The sequence below is a fragment of the Lactuca virosa genome, chromosome 7 (assembly GCF_052849685.1).
Source record: "Lactuca virosa cultivar CGN04683 chromosome 7, Lactuca_virosa_CGN04683_v6, whole genome shotgun sequence".
Lineage (NCBI taxonomy): Eukaryota > Viridiplantae > Streptophyta > Magnoliopsida > Asterales > Asteraceae > Lactuca > Lactuca virosa.
In genome coordinates this window covers 51,590,470-51,599,710 of record NC_136432.1, presented here as the reverse complement: position 1 = coordinate 51,599,710, position 9,241 = coordinate 51,590,470, and the positions used below count along the sequence as shown (strand labels likewise).

At 32.4% G+C, this 9,241-nt stretch overlaps 1 pseudogene across 1 annotated transcript; it reads right to left on the bottom strand.

Moving 5' to 3' along the window:
• Nucleotides 1-288: 288 nt before the first annotated feature.
• LOC145125609 (alpha,alpha-trehalose-phosphate synthase [UDP-forming] 1-like) lies at nucleotides 289-6,662 on the bottom strand (annotated as a pseudogene). The gene is made up of 17 exons (XR_013716076.1): nucleotides 6,612-6,662; nucleotides 5,494-5,887; nucleotides 5,256-5,353; nucleotides 4,304-4,689; nucleotides 4,104-4,218; nucleotides 3,902-4,003; nucleotides 3,650-3,800; nucleotides 3,485-3,573; nucleotides 3,196-3,244; nucleotides 3,017-3,117; nucleotides 2,294-2,482; nucleotides 2,100-2,217; nucleotides 1,846-2,022; nucleotides 1,576-1,786; nucleotides 1,350-1,480; nucleotides 1,169-1,267; nucleotides 289-1,016 (listed from the first exon to the last, which is right to left on the bottom strand). The product of XR_013716076.1 is annotated as an alpha,alpha-trehalose-phosphate synthase [UDP-forming] 1-like (transcript).
• Nucleotides 6,663-9,241: the final 2,579 nt, after the last annotated feature.

The window sequence follows — 9,241 nt, the reverse complement described above, 5'->3', positions numbered from 1 at the left end:
TATTTTATCTATTTTATAACTATATATGTAGTAATTTTATTTTATTTTTGTTTGAAAATAAGACACCCCATAGATATTATTCTATATATTTTAAAATATACATGTGTTTGAAAAACAACAATTATATAGAATTTTATAAATTATTACACAAACATAAAGGTAAATTAGTTCATTCTAAAAAAAACCTTTTGAAGATAGTCTATTTAATGTTAATAAATTTCACAAAAAAATGTTTAAAAAAGTTTTTGTTAAATAAAATTAACAAAAATCAAAACCAAAAAAGCTATAGGGATCAATAATTTCCACACATACTTGTATATAAAAAAAGACCGGGTTTTTCATACATGAAACACAATTTAGTCGACTTCATGAAAAAGAAAAAAGAAAAACGAAGTTTTATTATATCAAAAACCTTAAAATCCTCAAGAACGAAGTGGTACCGGCTGCCATTAACGATCAAGCAAGCTAGCAAAAACATAACTGTAAAAACCACCATAAGATCTCGTTCTTCAAAAAAAAAAAAAAAAAAGCCCTCATCAAAATACCTAAAAGCGACACAGTTTCACAAAAAGACCACTAAAAACCTCGACATATATAATATGTATCTATCATCCATCATCTTCCCACAATCAGACCACTCAATCAATCAATCAATCTGCCAGTTTTTTCAACAGAGTCACCACATCAGCCGATGAATTCAGAAGATACCTTGCAGTAGACCTCTTCCTTCCAACTGCACATGAGAAGTAGTTGTCACCCTGAAGATCGAGAACCGATGGACCCTTGTTGTGTGCATCCATGGTGGTGTTGCTGCTCCGCTTCCCGTTCGAGCCGCCGTCTTCACTATCAGAAGTTGAAACGGAATATCCCTCCGATCCGAATCCGGATCCGGATCCAGTCCTCCGGGCAGAATGATTTGGAGAAAACTCGTTGCCCGGACTCCCTAAACTTGAGTGGGTCGGAGTTGGTGTTGCAACTGGAAGCTCAGGCTCGAAAAATGTGTAAATATCTTCATCCTAAAAGGGTAAATATAAATTACTTGATCAAATTAAGATCCAAATTTTTTATGTATATCATACAGACATTTTCAATTATAACAATATCAACTTTAACTATTATAATAATGAAAAAAATTAATAACACAGAGTATTTTCTACAAGAAACATACCTTGGGAAGAAAGTGGCCAACACACAACACATAGTCAATAGGATCCTTCATATTTTTATCGTGTATAACTTGTCCTAAAATGCCACTTATCCCCGCACCCTAAAAATATTTTGCAAAAAAAGATCAATACTATTAACGCAATCAATCCATAAAATTAAAAACCAAATGAAAAAGGCCAAACCTTGGTCACACCGTGGGCCCAAACCTCCACAGACCGCCCTCCTTGGACCACTTCCACCGATGCATTTGATATGGGCCCCGTCCACAAATGCTGCAACATATCCTTCGCTTGTAGTCTCCCAAACTCGATATCTTTAACATCAACCAAAAGTGTCAGTAGATAGTATAGTAGACAGTATACAGTATAAAGTATAGAGTACACAGTAGACAATAGACAGTTTTTTTACCAGCATACTTATAATTCCAAACAACTGAAGTCTCACGGAGCTCAAAATACGAGCGTGGGATCCGCTCAGTAAAATACTCAAAAACATGTTTAACACTTTCAATCCAATCCATATGTATATTTTCGGATAAATTTTGTAACCATTTTTTATTCCCCGTTCTAACAAACACACCATGTTCAGCCGCAAGCCATATATTATACTCGTCAAAGTTCTGCAAAATCATCAAGTCAACAAAAGTGAAATCACAAAAAAAAAAAAAACAAGAAGCACCTTATCAAGAACGGATCGATGGCTTCCACTTAACACTATAATCGTTGTCTTTGGATCATTACAAAGCCTCTTCAAACGTTCTTTTAATTCAGGATGCAATTTACTTTCCATTTCTTTAAACTGATCCATACGTCTATCCGGTGCACTCACGGGTTCGGTTAATGTCACATTAAACCCCTATCAAGTGCCTGAATTTCATAAAAAATAATAAAACGGGGGGCGTTTTGGTAAAAAAAGTTGGGAAGAAAGGATACCAGAATGAGTAAACGGTTATTGGAACGCATGTAACGTTCGATTGCGTGTTCGGTTTGAAGTAAGGGTGGAATTTGTGTTGTTCTAAGTTGAGCTTCAACAACCATATCGTTGAGTTCGCTACAAGGGTAAAAAAGTAAATAAAGTATTTAATAAAAAAAGAACGGAAAAAGTAAAAATAAAATGAAATACGAACCTAATGAAAGTTTCGGCCCATTCTTGAGACGTATGAGTAGTTACATGAACGTAATTATGATGATGTCGTTTTTCTCTCTCTTCAGATGGCATGTTTAGGGCGTAAGCAATTGCAGAAGCTACTTCGGTTATATTCCATGGATTTACCAAAATTGCCCCTGCCCTCGAGAGACTGTGCAGCTCCTGCAAACTAGATATATTTAAAATAGAAAAAGGTTAAATACGGAAAAGAGAAAAAAATACATGAATGAGAATAGACAAGCTTTCTAGGGCTATTTTCGATAAAAAGATGATGAGAAGGGCATTCATATCTTTTTGCACAAACGAGGTATCGACCGCTAGTACCATCCCATTTTGTTCTACTTTTCAGTTAGGACAAAAGGTTGCATTTTTTGTCCTATTTGACATCAACAGACTGACAGACCAGTCTTAGTCAAATGCATGCTAAAAACAGTACAAAGTCTTAGTCAAATGCATGCTAAAAACAGTACAAGAGAAAAAGTTGAAAATTTTATCTCATTTGACCTCAACAATCTATCTGTGAGTCTGAGTCTAATACACACCAAAAACAGTACAATGGTGCACTGTCTTGTTCCACCTTTTTAGGTAGGAGAAAAGGCTGCAATTTTTGTCCTACTTGATACTAGACCTAGTCTCAGTCCAAAGTCCAATACATGACAAACACAGTAAATATTTTTTTTTGTCTTTAAAGATGAATGAACACCTCGCTTAGAATTAGGACGCCTTTCTTCGAAGCTTGGCAAGCAACGAATTCATAGCTCACAAGATTCATTCCATCCCTTAGAGATGTAATCAATGCCACATCTAAATATAAAACACAAAAAATGTTAAGAAATTCAATGGCAATGAATATAAAATAATATAGGAAGATCAAAACAATACCCGTTATAGCATATAGTGCACATAAGGCATGATGATCAAAAGACCGATCCTGTTGAATGCACAATAATTAACTTTAAAACATTTTGCCATGAATCAAACAAGAAAATAAGACATATGACTCAAGAAAGTTAAAATCTTAAAGGGCATTCACGTAAAAAAGTTGCAATTTTTGTCTCATTGACATGAATCCCAGACTCATTTCTATGTCAAAAACAGTACAACCTGTTCTATCCTGCATAGCCAGATGGGACCTACAACACGTATTTCAGTAGAATAAAAAAAGGCGCACCAAATGATGAATTGGGACAGTTGTAAGTGTCCCAAATCTTCCATTAATCCTTCCAATGATTTCATGAACTTGACATGTAAGTTTTTGATCTGTCAAGAAAAAAATAAAACCATAAATAAACCATTTTTTAAATTAAAAAAAATCGGTTAAAATAGTGAAACATACACTCAGGGACATTTGTTCTTGTTGGAACAGCAATTTGCACAAAGACTACTTTATCCTGCCCATTTGGATTATCTTCAAGAAACTTTTCAAATGCCAATAGCTTTTGTGGGATTCCCTTAATCATATCAAGACGATCAACTCCTAACATTACCTGCAACACTAATTATCTCAATTTTGTGCAACTTTTTATAAATATTGTTTCCATAATAAAAAATAAAAAAGGGTAAACTAAAGATCATTTATTTATTTCACCTTTCGACCATCAAATCTTTCCTGGAATTCTTTTATATGATTCTTGACTTGAGGGAGTTGTATGGCTTTTACAAATCTATCAGAATCAATCCCAATAGGAAACTGCAGATTTCAAATCACAAGCTCAATTCTTAGCCTCATAGATAATTGGGTTGACTTTTCAAAGTTTAAACTAGAGATACTTTATAATAAGTAAACATACTGCAGCTACACGAGTGAGTCTCCCTTGATCTTCCACTCCTTCTGGAGTACCCTTAAGCCCAAGAATACGAGTACATGCACTCATAAAATGCCTTGCATAATCATACGTATGAAACCTAAAAAAAAACAAAAAAGAAAATATTTTTTAATAAGAAAACATTCAAAGAACAATGTTTTAATAAGAAAACATTATGTAATTACCCGACTACATCTGCTGCAAGAACTGCAATTAGCAATTCTGATCTTGATGGCATTGTTCTATAGATCTCAGAAGATGGAAATGGAGTATGCAAAAACCAGCCAACTTTAATGTTTGCATTTTGTTCCTTTAAGCATTTAGGAAGAAACATTAAATGGTAATCATGACACCAAACAATATCTCCATCTTGATAATGTTCTTTTACTACATCTGCAAACAATTGATTTGCATTCTTGTAGGCTTCAAATTGGGATTGAAAACTCCAAATTGTTGCAAGGCTGTCTTCTTGAGGGAGGCCCAAGTAATGAAAGAGTGGCCATAAGATGTTGCAGTACCCGTTGTAATATAGATTAATAAGATTTTCATCAAGGAAAACAGGAACGCATCTCTGTGTGTCGAGAAAATGATGTAAACGATCGGTTTTTTGTAACTATTAGTTATAAAGATTTTGTGTAATGTTGTGTCATATCAACAAAATGATATAAAGATTGTATCTTTGTAATTGTTAAGCTATAAAGATTTGACATTATGTCTTGTAATATAGATGGACAAGAACTTTATCAAGAAAAATAGGAATGCATCACTGTGTATCAAGAAAATGATGTAAAAGATCGGTTTTATGTAACTATTAGTTATAAAGATTTTGTGTAATGTTTTGTAATATCAACAAAATGATATAAAGATCGTATCTTTGTAATTGTTAAGCTATAAAGATTTGACATTATGTCTCGTACTATAGATGAACAAGATCTTTGTCAAGAAAAACAAGAATGCATCTTTGCATGCTATAAAAGGTGGTATTTTTGTAATTACTAGCCATAAAGAGTTGATATTAGGGTTTGTAACATAGATGAACCAAGATCTTTGTAAAGGAAAACAGGAAATGATCTCTGCATATGAATAAATTGCAATATATGAAAGACTGTTTGTATTTATTAGTTATAAAAACTCAACCTTTTCAGCTAAAGCTTCAGTAAGTGATTTTCGGCCAATTTCATCACGTACAGTTACTCCAGCCCATCCGATCCATTTTGCTTCAAAATCAGTTATACCTTCAACAAAACAAAATTTTATACATCATTTCCTGATTTACCAAAGAGTATTCTTTATGTTTTTTACACTATAAAACTTATTTTCAGGTAAATTCACGCATACCCAAGTGAGAAAATAAGGAAAAAAATCGAAAACTTACCCAAAAGTGCACTAACTAAGCCTCCAACAGTTACGTCAAGTTTCCAAGAAGCATCACCTTTTCTAACTGCAGAAACAGGAAGCCGATTGGCTACAACTAATAACCGTTGTTTGAAAGGACTTCTTTCTCTTCTTTCACTTTCATTGCAAATCCGTTTGCTTACTTTAAGACCTTTCACTAATTCTTCTTCAGTAGGCAAATTATCTGTTAATGGTGTAATTATCTGATTCTGATCATCTACAATATTACTATTTACAATTACATCCTGATCATTGCATGATTTTAAAGATTTTCTTAATTCTCTTTCTTTCAACAGTCTTTCAAGCCTAGTCTTACGTATAGTTGAAGTATTGTTATTGTCATCTACAAGCCTATTTGATTTCTTCAATTCAGCCTGGAATTTAAGAAAAATTTCATCACAAAGTCAGATCTTTCACTCGATTTTTTGGTTTGTTCAACATAAAAAAGATAGTTTATAATCTTGATTTTGGCTCATTACTTGTAAATTTAGACCATAATAGCTCATCAAAAGTTAGAGCATTAGTATATTCCAATGAAGCAATAATGAATAACTAGAAATTGATTATGTAGATCTTTGTTTGAACTTGTAAATCATACTCATTAAAGTGAAGATTCTTTAATTTATACATTGGAGAGGTTAAAATTCATTCAATTTAAAGCATATTAGTATTTATCAAAGTGTACAACGTAAAGTGAGTAAGGGGAAAAAGAATGGGGACAAAATTGACAAGTCAATTAGGGGCACATAATTCGAACCACTACATACATGTATAAAATAATCACGTATTGGGCAAAATCAATTGACATTTTACACTAGAAATGAGTAAACAAACAAGTCTGCAAATTAAACAAAGTTGGATTTAAATTTTTCTTAATGCTTATTCATAAGTGTAACCTCAAGAACATCATCAAGAAATCCAATATTCTTCATAACTCAAAACGAAACTCAAAATAAACAGAAACCCGGATTAAATAATCAAAAACCCATCAACATTTGAAGTGAGTTTGCAGCGTAAGTTCAAGAAATAAGAACTCCAACAATTTTTATTTTTTGTGTGATTATGAAACGATACGAAAGGGTAAATTGTTTTCTTTACCAAATCGTGTTCCAGAATGCTGATCTCATCAGAGGAGTTTAACTTCTGCATTGCTTTGTTTCGAAAAACAAAACCTTAGTAATGTTGATTACGGTTTGGATGAATCATCCATTTATAAAGAGCAGATGCTTGGGATAAAAATGGTTACTTTGCGATAGGGAATGTCGACACCGAAAACCCCCTTCCATGTATGAAGCGGTGCGTCAATGTAAAATCCACTCAATATATGAAACTGTTATTTATATATATATATATATATATATATATATATATATATATATATATATATATATATATATATATATATAATCAACATCTATACATATACATAAAGAGAAAGAGAGAAGGGGTAAGGGGGTGGGGTGGATGGGGGTTATAGAGGATTACAACTATGGTGAGGGTTCTTTATAGTTATCATAGCACAAGACATTAACCCATGCAGAGATGTTGATGCAGAGAAGGTGTCTTGATGTGGGGGTGGCATCAAATTTGCTATTTTCTATAAATAATGAAAATTGGTAATAGTCAAAGGAATATAACCAAAGTTTGTTGATAGTGATAAACAAAAACATTCCTTTGATTACTTTTTTTTGGAAAGGAAACTTAGTAACAAGGGTTCCGGACCAGTTTTTGCGCACAATTAATTATGTTTCATGTCCTGAAATCACTGGAGGCAAACCTTCATAGCTACAACAACTGATATTTGATTAACTTTATTTATTCATTTGGTGATTCTGTTATTAAAAGCCATATACTAAATTATATTTTCTAGTTTAAGATTAATCTAATATAGAAAAATATATTTTGTACTTTATGTTATCATAATGTTTTGCTTATATAGATTAAATGGATAATTTCTTTCCATAGATTTATATAGTAATGAATTAGAACATGCTAGTCCAATTTGTTAAATCAAATGGATTTCTTTAAAGAAATATTCTAGTCTAAAAACAAGCTTCTGTGAAATGGTCTATAATTTTGTGAATATACAGAAACTACATAAACATTATGTCTTGTTTTGCAATGTCGCATTATCTTCTTTTGTCTACTCCTAAATAAATGTGGGCTACTATAAGAGAAATTAAATATCATTTTATTTTTTGTTAATACTATCTTCCTATCTATTTTAAATGGTGACAAATGTCATTAAATTTAATTTAAAGTTGATTGGGATATTAATTTTATATACTTATCATCATCTTAAATAGATAGAAGAAAAAATAGAAACAAAAGATAGAAGGATATTTAATTTCTATTCCTATAAGAGACCTTACCAAGTAACTATAAGGTGAAGATTGTTAAATCCAAACAATCATTTTACATGTTTGTTTCTATAGTACACCTTGTTTTCAACTTTTCTCATTCTTCATCTTGATTTATTATCTTTTTAACATTTTTAATATAAAATAAAATAATAAATAAACATCTTCAACATAAATGAAGTCAATAGCTCACATTAAAATTAAAAGTCGTTTTATACTTAAATTAGAGATTAAAAACAAAATACTTAAATTAGAGATTAAAAACAAAAGAGATCCAAAGCTAGTAAATTAGATCCAAAATTTAGCTGAATGATGAAAACACATGGAGATTCCTATTCTTAAAATTATAAAATTATAAGCAGTCATTTGATATATATATATATATATATATATATATATATATATATATATATATATATATATATATATATATATATATATATAGAGAGAGAGAGAAAGAGATAGGTTCAGGTGTTTTAAGTAAGTATTGTGTTATTGTATGTATAAATGTGGACCAATCAAAATTAAATAAAAAATTAAATAATTAAATAAATAAATAAGGGTAATTTAGTAATTTGTTTTGTAACTTCCAAAATTAATCCCTATAATAATGGAATTGATTTTAACCTAATCCCTTCCGTTTAAATCTCGTTCCCCTATTTATCTAAAACTAAATGTTGGCCGATCTGCAAAGGAAAAAGGATGCCATCATGAGGAATCTCGCAGGCGGCTAATCCGTTTCTTTCTGATCGATGGCGAAGAGGGAGATGAGAAGGAGCAGCGAGGCTAAGGTTCACCAGTGTCCTGATCATGGATGACAGAATGGCGATGACTGAAAGTACCTCTCTCAACATCATGACCACTCAACCTCACGTGATTCCCCTCCACCAGCAAAGTCGCGAAAGCAAGGGCTTCTGCAACCGCCCAATCAACACCCTCCCCTGATTCGATCATCTTTAATCAGTCGCCCCTGTTGTCGCAATCAACAGCTAAGGTTCGTTTTTGTCCGATTTTTCCTGATTCGATCATCTTTAATCGGTCGCCCCTGTTGTCGCACTCAACAGCCATGGCTTCTATCCTATCAGGTGCTCGACAAAATGCTGCAATGAAGGAACTGTCTATCAACTTGATAAAATCAAAGTGCTACATGAGCGCAGGTGCGCTAGGGTTTTTTGTTAGGTGTTTAGGAGGCCTAGGGATGGTTAACGAGGCTAATGAGTTGTTCGATCAAGTTAAGGAATTGGGTTGTGTTCCAAATAATTATAGCTATAATTCACTATTAGAAGCTATTTCCAAGTCAGGGTCTGTAGATTTAATGGCTATGAGAATGAATGAGATGAAGGATAATGGATGGAAGCCTGATAAGTA